The sequence below is a fragment of the Chenopodium quinoa genome, unplaced genomic scaffold (genome assembly GCF_001683475.1).
Source record: "Chenopodium quinoa cultivar QQ74 unplaced genomic scaffold, ASM168347v1, whole genome shotgun sequence".
NCBI lineage: Eukaryota > Viridiplantae > Streptophyta > Magnoliopsida > Caryophyllales > Amaranthaceae > Chenopodium > Chenopodium quinoa.
Window position 1 is genome coordinate 5,137,681 of NW_018744304.1, and position 14,565 is coordinate 5,152,245.

General features: G+C 34.1%; 1 long non-coding RNA gene across 1 annotated transcript; it reads left to right on the plus strand.

Moving 5' to 3' along the window:
• The first annotated feature begins 1 nt into the window (after window position 1).
• Window positions 2-12,103, plus strand: LOC110695682. The gene is made up of 13 exons (XR_002506171.1): window positions 2-56; window positions 842-995; window positions 1,779-1,932; window positions 2,716-2,869; window positions 3,653-3,806; window positions 4,590-4,743; window positions 5,527-5,680; window positions 6,464-6,617; window positions 7,401-7,554; window positions 8,338-8,491; window positions 9,275-9,428; window positions 10,322-10,526; window positions 11,819-12,103. It is a non-coding gene; the product is annotated as an uncharacterized LOC110695682 (long non-coding RNA).
• Window positions 12,104-14,565: the final 2,462 nt, after the last annotated feature.

Consider the following 14,565-nt stretch of genomic DNA (forward strand, 5'->3'; position numbering starts at 1 on the left):
AAAAAATGGATCAAATGAAAATAAGGAGAAAGAACCAACAACACTAGAGGATCTTGGTAATAAACCTTGTCTAAAAATAGATCATTTGGATATAATAGTAGTAATGATCCTAGATCTGCCATTACATGCTCTATGACTGCTAGAGATTGTTGATCTGCTCAGTTTTGTACTGATTTGTATGATAAAATTTTCCTAGAAATTCTCCATGATTTAGCGTTAGATGTCTGAACATCTTCTAAGTTTGACACTATATCATATGGACATCTGCAAGATCTAAGATTAAAAATTACAAAATACTACTACGTAGTACGTTTGGTTATTCTCTCAATCAAGTGCTATATATTACGTAGTATTATGCAACTCACTAGGTGGTTCAAAATTCTGAGCTGGCAACTTTTAGCTGCTTCATAGCTTTTCATGAAATGTTTTTGCAAATAGTATTTTAAAAGTACTCGAACTGTCACCATTTTCACTTTCCTCCATCCCAAATCAGAATTCTTAAATCTATTAACTTCTGAATTTGCGATGCAGTTGTAATTAATATCAAATCAATGCTGGATAGACCATGTACAGTGGATATATTTGATCTCCTACTTTCATGATTTTTGTATGGTTGGGAATGTGGGGTTGGGGATTTGAGTTCCTTATTGCTTATTCCAGAAATTCAAATACACCTATGTAATCCTGTGTCCTCTCTCTCATTAGTAGCTAAGTAGCTTCCTCTTTATCTTCAATTTTTATGAATCTTTTAATAGCTCCTGAGAAATGGTAGAGTAACTCTGTCTTAAAGACAAGTTTATCCTATTCATCCTACCCTTGATCTTTCTTGTAAATTCTCCAGGTCCTGAAGGAGGCCTCCCGTCTTTATGCAGCAAGCTGGGTACGAGACATTGGTCCTGAACTCCGCCCAAATGATTACAAGAAGGAAGAAAGTGCAGATAAAAATGGATCAAATGAAAATAAGGAGAAAGAACCAACAACACTAGAGGATCTTGGTAATAAACCTTGTCTAAAAATAGATCATTTGGATATAATAGTAGTAATGATCCTAGATCTGCCATTACATGCTCTATGACTGCTAGAGATTGTTGATCTGCTCAGTTTTGTACTGATTTGTATGATAAAATTTTCCTAGAAATTCTCCATGATTTAGCGTTAGATGTCTGAACATCTTCTAAGTTTGACACTATATCATATGGACATCTGCAAGATCTAAGATTAAAAATTACAAAATACTACTACGTAGTACGTTTGGTTATTCTCTCAATCAAGTGCTATATATTACGTAGTATTATGCAACTCACTAGGTGGTTCAAAATTCTGAGCTGGCAACTTTTAGCTGCTTCATAGCTTTTCATGAAATGTTTTGCAAATAGTATTTTAAAAGTACTCGAACTGTCACCATTTTCACTTTCCTCCATCCCAAATCAGAATTCTTAAATCTATTAACTTCTGAATTTGCGATGCAGTTGTAATTAATATCAAATCAATGCTGGATAGACCATGTACAGTGGATATATTTGATCTCCTACTTTCATGATTTTGTATGGTTGGGAATGTGGGGTTGGGGATTTGAGTTCCTTATTGCTTATTCCAGAAATTCAAATACACCTATGTAATCCTGTGTCCTCTCTCTCATTAGTAGCTAAGTAGCTTCCTCTTTATCTTCAATTTTTATGAATCTTTTAATAGCTCCTGAGAAATGGTAGAGTAACTCTGTCTTAAAGACAAGTTTATCCTATTCATCCTACCCTTGATCTTTCTTGTAAATTCTCCAGGTCCTGAAGGAGGCCTCCCGTCTTTATGCAGCAAGCTGGGTACGAGACATTGGTCCTGAACTCCGCCCAAATGATTACAAGAAGGAAGAAAGTGCAGATAAAAATGGATCAAATGAAAATAAGGAGAAAGAACCAACAACACTAGAGGATCTTGGTAATAAACCTTGTCTAAAAATAGATCATTTGGATATAATAGTAGTAATGATCCTAGATCTGCCATTACATGCTCTATGACTGCTAGAGATTGTTGATCTGCTCAGTTTTGTACTGATTTGTATGATAAAATTTTCCTAGAAATTCTCCATGATTTAGCGTTAGATGTCTGAACATCTTCTAAGTTTGACACTATATCATATGGACATCTGCAAGATCTAAGATTAAAAATTACAAAATACTACTACGTAGTACGTTTGGTTATTCTCTCAATCAAGTGCTATATATTACGTAGTATTATGCAACTCACTAGGTGGTTCAAAATTCTGAGCTGGCAACTTTTAGCTGCTTCATAGCTTTTCATGAAATGTTTTGCAAATAGTATTTTAAAAGTACTCGAACTGTCACCATTTTCACTTTCCTCCATCCCAAATCAGAATTCTTAAATCTATTAACTTCTGAATTTGCGATGCAGTTGTAATTAATATCAAATCAATGCTGGATAGACCATGTACAGTGGATATATTTGATCTCCTACTTTCATGATTTTGTATGGTTGGGAATGTGGGGTTGGGGATTTGAGTTCCTTATTGCTTATTCCAGAAATTCAAATACACCTATGTAATCCTGTGTCCTCTCTCTCATTAGTAGCTAAGTAGCTTCCTCTTTATCTTCAATTTTTATGAATCTTTTAATAGCTCCTGAGAAATGGTAGAGTAACTCTGTCTTAAAGACAAGTTTATCCTATTCATCCTACCCTTGATCTTTCTTGTAAATTCTCCAGGTCCTGAAGGAGGCCTCCCGTCTTTATGCAGCAAGCTGGGTACGAGACATTGGTCCTGAACTCCGCCCAAATGATTACAAGAAGGAAGAAAGTGCAGATAAAAATGGATCAAATGAAAATAAGGAGAAAGAACCAACAACACTAGAGGATCTTGGTAATAAACCTTGTCTAAAAATAGATCATTTGGATATAATAGTAGTAATGATCCTAGATCTGCCATTACATGCTCTATGACTGCTAGAGATTGTTGATCTGCTCAGTTTTGTACTGATTTGTATGATAAAATTTTCCTAGAAATTCTCCATGATTTAGCGTTAGATGTCTGAACATCTTCTAAGTTTGACACTATATCATATGGACATCTGCAAGATCTAAGATTAAAAATTACAAAATACTACTACGTAGTACGTTTGGTTATTCTCTCAATCAAGTGCTATATATTACGTAGTATTATGCAACTCACTAGGTGGTTCAAAATTCTGAGCTGGCAACTTTTAGCTGCTTCATAGCTTTTCATGAAATGTTTTGCAAATAGTATTTTAAAAGTACTCGAACTGTCACCATTTTCACTTTCCTCCATCCCAAATCAGAATTCTTAAATCTATTAACTTCTGAATTTGCGATGCAGTTGTAATTAATATCAAATCAATGCTGGATAGACCATGTACAGTGGATATATTTGATCTCCTACTTTCATGATTTTGTATGGTTGGGAATGTGGGGTTGGGGATTTGAGTTCCTTATTGCTTATTCCAGAAATTCAAATACACCTATGTAATCCTGTGTCCTCTCTCTCATTAGTAGCTAAGTAGCTTCCTCTTTATCTTCAATTTTTATGAATCTTTTAATAGCTCCTGAGAAATGGTAGAGTAACTCTGTCTTAAAGACAAGTTTATCCTATTCATCCTACCCTTGATCTTTCTTGTAAATTCTCCAGGTCCTGAAGGAGGCCTCCCGTCTTTATGCAGCAAGCTGGGTACGAGACATTGGTCCTGAACTCCGCCCAAATGATTACAAGAAGGAAGAAAGTGCAGATAAAAATGGATCAAATGAAAATAAGGAGAAAGAACCAACAACACTAGAGGATCTTGGTAATAAACCTTGTCTAAAAATAGATCATTTGGATATAATAGTAGTAATGATCCTAGATCTGCCATTACATGCTCTATGACTGCTAGAGATTGTTGATCTGCTCAGTTTTGTACTGATTTGTATGATAAAATTTTCCTAGAAATTCTCCATGATTTAGCGTTAGATGTCTGAACATCTTCTAAGTTTGACACTATATCATATGGACATCTGCAAGATCTAAGATTAAAAATTACAAAATACTACTACGTAGTACGTTTGGTTATTCTCTCAATCAAGTGCTATATATTACGTAGTATTATGCAACTCACTAGGTGGTTCAAAATTCTGAGCTGGCAACTTTTAGCTGCTTCATAGCTTTTCATGAAATGTTTTGCAAATAGTATTTTAAAAGTACTCGAACTGTCACCATTTTCACTTTCCTCCATCCCAAATCAGAATTCTTAAATCTATTAACTTCTGAATTTGCGATGCAGTTGTAATTAATATCAAATCAATGCTGGATAGACCATGTACAGTGGATATATTTGATCTCCTACTTTCATGATTTTGTATGGTTGGGAATGTGGGGTTGGGGATTTGAGTTCCTTATTGCTTATTCCAGAAATTCAAATACACCTATGTAATCCTGTGTCCTCTCTCTCATTAGTAGCTAAGTAGCTTCCTCTTTATCTTCAATTTTTATGAATCTTTTAATAGCTCCTGAGAAATGGTAGAGTAACTCTGTCTTAAAGACAAGTTTATCCTATTCATCCTACCCTTGATCTTTCTTGTAAATTCTCCAGGTCCTGAAGGAGGCCTCCCGTCTTTATGCAGCAAGCTGGGTACGAGACATTGGTCCTGAACTCCGCCCAAATGATTACAAGAAGGAAGAAAGTGCAGATAAAAATGGATCAAATGAAAATAAGGAGAAAGAACCAACAACACTAGAGGATCTTGGTAATAAACCTTGTCTAAAAATAGATCATTTGGATATAATAGTAGTAATGATCCTAGATCTGCCATTACATGCTCTATGACTGCTAGAGATTGTTGATCTGCTCAGTTTTGTACTGATTTGTATGATAAAATTTTCCTAGAAATTCTCCATGATTTAGCGTTAGATGTCTGAACATCTTCTAAGTTTGACACTATATCATATGGACATCTGCAAGATCTAAGATTAAAAATTACAAAATACTACTACGTAGTACGTTTGGTTATTCTCTCAATCAAGTGCTATATATTACGTAGTATTATGCAACTCACTAGGTGGTTCAAAATTCTGAGCTGGCAACTTTTAGCTGCTTCATAGCTTTTCATGAAATGTTTTGCAAATAGTATTTTAAAAGTACTCGAACTGTCACCATTTTCACTTTCCTCCATCCCAAATCAGAATTCTTAAATCTATTAACTTCTGAATTTGCGATGCAGTTGTAATTAATATCAAATCAATGCTGGATAGACCATGTACAGTGGATATATTTGATCTCCTACTTTCATGATTTTGTATGGTTGGGAATGTGGGGTTGGGGATTTGAGTTCCTTATTGCTTATTCCAGAAATTCAAATACACCTATGTAATCCTGTGTCCTCTCTCTCATTAGTAGCTAAGTAGCTTCCTCTTTATCTTCAATTTTTATGAATCTTTTAATAGCTCCTGAGAAATGGTAGAGTAACTCTGTCTTAAAGACAAGTTTATCCTATTCATCCTACCCTTGATCTTTCTTGTAAATTCTCCAGGTCCTGAAGGAGGCCTCCCGTCTTTATGCAGCAAGCTGGGTACGAGACATTGGTCCTGAACTCCGCCCAAATGATTACAAGAAGGAAGAAAGTGCAGATAAAAATGGATCAAATGAAAATAAGGAGAAAGAACCAACAACACTAGAGGATCTTGGTAATAAACCTTGTCTAAAAATAGATCATTTGGATATAATAGTAGTAATGATCCTAGATCTGCCATTACATGCTCTATGACTGCTAGAGATTGTTGATCTGCTCAGTTTTGTACTGATTTGTATGATAAAATTTTCCTAGAAATTCTCCATGATTTAGCGTTAGATGTCTGAACATCTTCTAAGTTTGACACTATATCATATGGACATCTGCAAGATCTAAGATTAAAAATTACAAAATACTACTACGTAGTACGTTTGGTTATTCTCTCAATCAAGTGCTATATATTACGTAGTATTATGCAACTCACTAGGTGGTTCAAAATTCTGAGCTGGCAACTTTTAGCTGCTTCATAGCTTTTCATGAAATGTTTTGCAAATAGTATTTTAAAAGTACTCGAACTGTCACCATTTTCACTTTCCTCCATCCCAAATCAGAATTCTTAAATCTATTAACTTCTGAATTTGCGATGCAGTTGTAATTAATATCAAATCAATGCTGGATAGACCATGTACAGTGGATATATTTGATCTCCTACTTTCATGATTTTGTATGGTTGGGAATGTGGGGTTGGGGATTTGAGTTCCTTATTGCTTATTCCAGAAATTCAAATACACCTATGTAATCCTGTGTCCTCTCTCTCATTAGTAGCTAAGTAGCTTCCTCTTTATCTTCAATTTTTATGAATCTTTTAATAGCTCCTGAGAAATGGTAGAGTAACTCTGTCTTAAAGACAAGTTTATCCTATTCATCCTACCCTTGATCTTTCTTGTAAATTCTCCAGGTCCTGAAGGAGGCCTCCCGTCTTTATGCAGCAAGCTGGGTACGAGACATTGGTCCTGAACTCCGCCCAAATGATTACAAGAAGGAAGAAAGTGCAGATAAAAATGGATCAAATGAAAATAAGGAGAAAGAACCAACAACACTAGAGGATCTTGGTAATAAACCTTGTCTAAAAATAGATCATTTGGATATAATAGTAGTAATGATCCTAGATCTGCCATTACATGCTCTATGACTGCTAGAGATTGTTGATCTGCTCAGTTTTGTACTGATTTGTATGATAAAATTTTCCTAGAAATTCTCCATGATTTAGCGTTAGATGTCTGAACATCTTCTAAGTTTGACACTATATCATATGGACATCTGCAAGATCTAAGATTAAAAATTACAAAATACTACTACGTAGTACGTTTGGTTATTCTCTCAATCAAGTGCTATATATTACGTAGTATTATGCAACTCACTAGGTGGTTCAAAATTCTGAGCTGGCAACTTTTAGCTGCTTCATAGCTTTTCATGAAATGTTTTGCAAATAGTATTTTAAAAGTACTCGAACTGTCACCATTTTCACTTTCCTCCATCCCAAATCAGAATTCTTAAATCTATTAACTTCTGAATTTGCGATGCAGTTGTAATTAATATCAAATCAATGCTGGATAGACCATGTACAGTGGATATATTTGATCTCCTACTTTCATGATTTTGTATGGTTGGGAATGTGGGGTTGGGGATTTGAGTTCCTTATTGCTTATTCCAGAAATTCAAATACACCTATGTAATCCTGTGTCCTCTCTCTCATTAGTAGCTAAGTAGCTTCCTCTTTATCTTCAATTTTTATGAATCTTTTAATAGCTCCTGAGAAATGGTAGAGTAACTCTGTCTTAAAGACAAGTTTATCCTATTCATCCTACCCTTGATCTTTCTTGTAAATTCTCCAGGTCCTGAAGGAGGCCTCCCGTCTTTATGCAGCAAGCTGGGTACGAGACATTGGTCCTGAACTCCGCCCAAATGATTACAAGAAGGAAGAAAGTGCAGATAAAAATGGATCAAATGAAAATAAGGAGAAAGAACCAACAACACTAGAGGATCTTGGTAATAAACCTTGTCTAAAAATAGATCATTTGGATATAATAGTAGTAATGATCCTAGATCTGCCATTACATGCTCTATGACTGCTAGAGATTGTTGATCTGCTCAGTTTTGTACTGATTTGTATGATAAAATTTTCCTAGAAATTCTCCATGATTTAGCGTTAGATGTCTGAACATCTTCTAAGTTTGACACTATATCATATGGACATCTGCAAGATCTAAGATTAAAAATTACAAAATACTACTACGTAGTACGTTTGGTTATTCTCTCAATCAAGTGCTATATATTACGTAGTATTATGCAACTCACTAGGTGGTTCAAAATTCTGAGCTGGCAACTTTTAGCTGCTTCATAGCTTTTCATGAAATGTTTTGCAAATAGTATTTTAAAAGTACTCGAACTGTCACCATTTTCACTTTCCTCCATCCCAAATCAGAATTCTTAAATCTATTAACTTCTGAATTTGCGATGCAGTTGTAATTAATATCAAATCAATGCTGGATAGACCATGTACAGTGGATATATTTGATCTCCTACTTTCATGATTTTGTATGGTTGGGAATGTGGGGTTGGGGATTTGAGTTCCTTATTGCTTATTCCAGAAATTCAAATACACCTATGTAATCCTGTGTCCTCTCTCTCATTAGTAGCTAAGTAGCTTCCTCTTTATCTTCAATTTTTATGAATCTTTTAATAGCTCCTGAGAAATGGTAGAGTAACTCTGTCTTAAAGACAAGTTTATCCTATTCATCCTACCCTTGATCTTTCTTGTAAATTCTCCAGGTCCTGAAGGAGGCCTCCCGTCTTTATGCAGCAAGCTGGGTACGAGACATTGGTCCTGAACTCCGCCCAAATGATTACAAGAAGGAAGAAAGTGCAGATAAAAATGGATCAAATGAAAATAAGGAGAAAGAACCAACAACACTAGAGGATCTTGGTAATAAACCTTGTCTAAAAATAGATCATTTGGATATAATAGTAGTAATGATCCTAGATCTGCCATTACATGCTCTATGACTGCTAGAGATTGTTGATCTGCTCAGTTTTGTACTGATTTGTATGATAAAATTTTCCTAGAAATTCTCCATGATTTAGCGTTAGATGTCTGAACATCTTCTAAGTTTGACACTATATCATATGGACATCTGCAAGATCTAAGATTAAAAATTACAAAATACTACTACGTAGTACGTTTGGTTATTCTCTCAATCAAGTGCTATATATTACGTAGTATTATGCAACTCACTAGGTGGTTCAAAATTCTGAGCTGGCAACTTTTAGCTGCTTCATAGCTTTTCATGAAATGTTTTGCAAATAGTATTTTAAAAGTACTCGAACTGTCACCATTTTCACTTTCCTCCATCCCAAATCAGAATTCTTAAATCTATTAACTTCTGAATTTGCGATGCAGTTGTAATTAATATCAAATCAATGCTGGATAGACCATGTACAGTGGATATATTTGATCTCCTACTTTCATGATTTTGTATGGTTGGGAATGTGGGGTTGGGGATTTGAGTTCCTTATTGCTTATTCCAGAAATTCAAATACACCTATGTAATCCTGTGTCCTCTCTCTCATTAGTAGCTAAGTAGCTTCCTCTTTATCTTCAATTTTTATGAATCTTTTAATAGCTCCTGAGAAATGGTAGAGTAACTCTGTCTTAAAGACAAGTTTATCCTATTCATCCTACCCTTGATCTTTCTTGTAAATTCTCCAGGTCCTGAAGGAGGCCTCCCGTCTTTATGCAGCAAGCTGGGTACGAGACATTGGTCCTGAACTCCGCCCAAATGATTACAAGAAGGAAGAAAGTGCAGATAAAAATGGATCAAATGAAAATAAGGAGAAAGAACCAACAACACTAGAGGATCTTGGTAATAAACCTTGTCTAAAAATAGATCATTTGGATATAATAGTAGTAATGATCCTAGATCTGCCATTACATGCTCTATGGTATAAAATAGTTTTTTCTGCAATTTTGCTTCACTGTGCATAGCACTTAATGATTTAAAAATGATTGATGAGTAGTTTCTATTTGGTATGGTCTTTGTTTAAGCATAATTTTTCATGATAGGAAGAATTGCTGCAATACAATGAATATATGTTTTGGGCTTTATGGCTGTCGTTCATATAGTTTAGCACTTACTAAGTAGGTTGTCAACTGTCTTTGACTGGAAATTTATACATAATACTTGAGCAAGTAACATCTATCTTTATAAAACTGCCTTGAAACTTTGGAAGTGCTCAACTAATTACAGAAGCTGACAAATGCTTTGTTTATTCATTTCCATTTGTAAAATGTGACTCTAATTTAGAGTACTACCTCATTGTTGCATTCTCTTTATTGCAAAGTGTTAATAACTGAAGCAAACCATTCTATCAACACAAGAGTACATATTGTTTGCTAGAGTCGAAGTATTTGATAATGTTTGGAATAATGTCACTTTTATTTAAAATTGTTAGCAAATGTATAGTTTAATCTTATCCATTTGTACTAATTTCTAAACAAAATATGGTAAGATTCTAACTGACTTTTCATCTGAAGGAAGAAGATAGAATCCAAATGATAGGAAGCATGCTATGCTTGTAATAACTTGGAAGCAATATTAGTCTTTTTTTTTTGTTTGCTATATACTAGCATGAGAGCTAATTATATAGTATACAAGTTTTTTCAAATAAACCAGTATATACCCTATCTTTTAGTTCAGTTCTGATGTGCTTTGCTTCTGGATTGCGTTGTCTTGATCTTGGAATTTGGTGGAAATAGCGGTTGCTGCTAGAGGAGGGATGGAGACTTTAAGACCTGCTCTGCAACGGTTGTACATGACCAGAGCTTCTGCCTACAAGGATGCTATGAAGAGTTTCATCGCTGGGTACCAGGAGGGTATCCAACAAGTTGTGGACAAGAAAGAAAAGTATGAATCTCAAAATCCCGAAGATGATTCAAAAAAGCCGTTTTAACCGCAATGAATGTGAGTTCTGGTGCCGTTCTCCAATTTTGATGTTTTCTTGTACAGCATTATATAGTTTAGACTCTTATCACTTATACAAACTTACAAAGTATATATATCTCAAGCATCAGTACTGCTAGTTGTTAATTTGACCTTTTTTTTTGGACAACAAATTTGACCTTCTTGAAAAGCAATACTTGTTAAAAATCATCGTCTTTCTTTATTAAAGTTGCATTTTTTGAATTGCCAGGGTTGAATGGAGGCTCACACCCAGCAGCCCAACTTCATAGCCTTATCATTTTCTGATTTGAACCCTTTAGAAATAAAATTATGAGGCTTAATACTTTTAGCAAACATGTACCCATTATATAAATTGTTCAGTGCCCTCGTTATTTAAAAGACTACATATGACTTTGCTGTGAATTCCAACGAAAGCTCAATATACTAATTTTTTTGTCTTAGCTGTAAATTTCTATATGAATAAAAAAAAGAGTTTTCATTTTTTATTCTTGCTTGTTTTAATTAAAGTAACCATCACTTGGCTTCTCTCTTCAAATTAGTAACGCAACATACATTGTATTTTTTACATGAAATTTTTTTCACTAGATTTGATTCTAGTAACTCGCACCAATTAAAATCCTCAGCTCTCTCTACAAAGTTTTCCTAATAAAAGCCCCATTTCTAATTTAGAAGGATTCATCATTTGGAAACTTCTTTCACATTTGATGAACATGTTCCTTGAATCAGATGGTATTTGTTATTTAGGCTATGGTATTCTGTTTGGGACTAATTTTCAGCTTATTTTGTTTCAGTTTCCTCGGTGCTATATAAACACCCTATGTTTAATAGTAACCATTCCCATTATTTTGTAATCTGTAATATCCTCGAGGTCAATAAAACTCTCATCTTCATCATTAGCTAACCATGTAAAATATGGGTTCCTTTCTTTTTTTTTTTTTTTTTTTTTTTTGCTTGATTTCACTTATTTATCTTGCGTCTGTCGTAACTTTACAAAACCCTTTTTAAGCCCATTATTTTATCTTAGTTTTCCTATTAATAATTAACTGTTGCCAATGCTTCTTTTTTTTTTAAACTAAATCAACACTACCCTACTACAAAACCTCTTAAAAAACTGTGCATACGAGAAGTAGGGCTTATTTTAATTAGGAATTGGGGAAGTTTTTTAAAAAATCTAAATTCTACAGTTAGCTAGTTTTATGATTGTCTTGTGTAGATAACATGCCTGTTGTGATAAGTGACTTACTGCTTTGCATCAAATACTAACTGATCTATGGATCTGGGTTATTGTACAGAAATAGTGAGTGAGAACAATGACTACTGATGTAATGGAACTGCTCTATATACGAAGACTGGAAACAACTCGAGGTATCATGTTTACAATTTTGTATCGCCAGAATCAGCTGTCGGAACATAGTTTTAGACTTCTAATTATTATTATTATTAAGTTTTCTAAGGCAGAAAAGAGTAGACATGTAGATTGTGGAACCTGAGGTAGCATGCTTTGATGATTTTACTAGTTGAATATAGATACTAAGATGATACTTGAGGAAGGAAATGATATTTGAAGTTATTTTTTAGGTTGGGCTGTATTAGTTATTGGGCCTTCAATCGGTTGAGCTATATGAGTATTGGGCCCTTTTGGTCATCAGGTACATTAAATTTTGATAGTATTGGGCTTTGCATTTGCCAAAAAAAAAAAGGGCATACCACATACTAGATGTAACAGACATTGATGGGTTTACCATATAAATATCTGCTATACTAGTAGATTACGAAGGCATTGCTTTGGGTAGCTATTTTTTTTTTCGAAAAAACAATACGGAGTATGAAGTAATAATGATTAGTAAAAATGAAAAAGAAAAAATAAAGGTAATAATGATAATTAAAAGTCTACAATTTTTATTACAGTAAGTAGTAAAATGTTTTGTTTAAAAAAATAAATATGTAAAGACAATTTTACAACCATTAATACTTACTGATTTACTTAAATATTGTACTTATGTATATAGTAATTGATGATTTAAGACTTGACAACTTTTTACTATTCTCTAATCCTCACTATTACCAAATGTATCAGTGTCATTAATCTTCCTCCTATAGTCCTATATATGCTTACAAAATTTCACCAAGCAAGCCTCTGGTGGAATGGTTTATATCTCAAAAGAATCACAACCAAGGGCGAAGCCAGGAATAAAAATCTATGGGGGTCAAGAAACGATAAAGTTAACCCAAAAAAAAATGAATAAACGCTCAAAGTGGGGAACTGTACTTGAGACCTCTTCTGAGCAAGCAAAGATCCAACCAACCAATTGAGCTATTACTAACAACATGATATGTAGGACAAATATTATCTATTTATTAGTTATTATAGTGGGGTCAGACTATATTTACATATATCACCAGTTGGGCCACGGGAGGCCGGGCCTCCACCAGCCCTCCTGACTCCGCCCCTGGTGACAACCATAAAATTGTGGGATCTTGAGACCAAAATCTATAAGGGGAGTATCAGGTACTTATTGTTTTCCCTCACTCCCAAGTCCCAAGGGCTAACCGAAGCTAGGTTGATCTTACCTACCAAAAAAAACAAATCTCAAACCCTCACTATGAATAAAGGCAAAATTGATTATTTCTTTTTTAATTTCCTTGAAAAAAAATTGTCCTACATAAATGGTATTGGTGTGAGTTCATTAATGTAGATGTCCATTCCATCCAAAACAATTCTAGCAAATTTTTAATGTAGATGACTCTCCATATGACAACATTTATGTCTCTAAAAAAAATTCTTTTCTACCACAAAAGTTATAAAATGGACTAATTTTCCACTTTTTCTCTTATATCTTGGTTTATGATAGACATACTCTGTAATAAATAGTGTGATATTTAAATAATGGAGGTAGTTATCATCTGGATGGTTTGAAATTAGTTGACTTGACAAGTCCTTTATTTTTCATAAATATTGATCTTCATCACATTTCAAAATTAAACAAAATAATTCCTCATCCTCCCATTTGTCTTGTCATGCTAACTAGTCAAGTCAGCTAAATTTAAAACATCAAATTGATGGTTTAAAATTCATTGAGTTCTAAAAAGGGAATGCTATATATTAGACTTATTATTCCCTTATGAAATCAATCAAATTTTTAGAAAAACATTGTTCAGTGAGAAGACCCTTGACCCCATCATCTTAGTTAATGGTCTACTTGAGTAGTAACATTACTGTGAGGATTGAGAAGATCAGATGGTGGCCTTGTGGAGAGGATATCTTGTTCAAATTGCTGATACAAACAGTGTCTTAAATCGATTAAGCGGAACATGACTACTCAACTTTTTAAGTAAATACTCCGTATTATTTAAGACTTGGAATCAAATACCGCGTAGGGTGTACATTAATGTCCTTTACGGCTCTCTACTTCTCCAAATTGAAAAAAGGAAGCTTTTTTAATACAATGGTGTACAATAATAGTCTAGAGTCTTGAACTTATAAGTGATCTATCCAATGAATTTAATGGAGAATAGGGTAAAGTGCACTTACTTTATCCTATTACTCTCTAGGCCCTTTATTTATTCTTCCAACCCATTAAACTTTAGCTTCCCTAAATAGACAATCACCCATCTTTTTTCAACCTTATTCTACTTCACCCATTTTCACCCTTTCAAGAAAATCAGATAAGCTCAGTATGAATGAGTATACTATACACTCGGGCATGCCTAACTTTCAATGATCCTTAAAACGATTTTCTGCTCCATTGTGCAGTTAGAGCTCGTCATATAAGCAAATGAGCCAAAATATAATTTCAGGCGTACTTAAAACTTAGTTAAAACGGTGAATGGTATGCTTATGTCTGAATTTCATAGTCACATTATTAGTTCAATTACGCTGTTATTGAACTACAACGATTACATTCGAACGGGAGTACAAAATAATTACTGTTCTCCATATCCATATAATAATCCAAGATAAAGTAATCTCAGGAGAGGGGTGAAAAAAAAGAACTAAGAGTGAGAGTGTGTTCATAAGTCAGTGTAAAACTAAATCAGG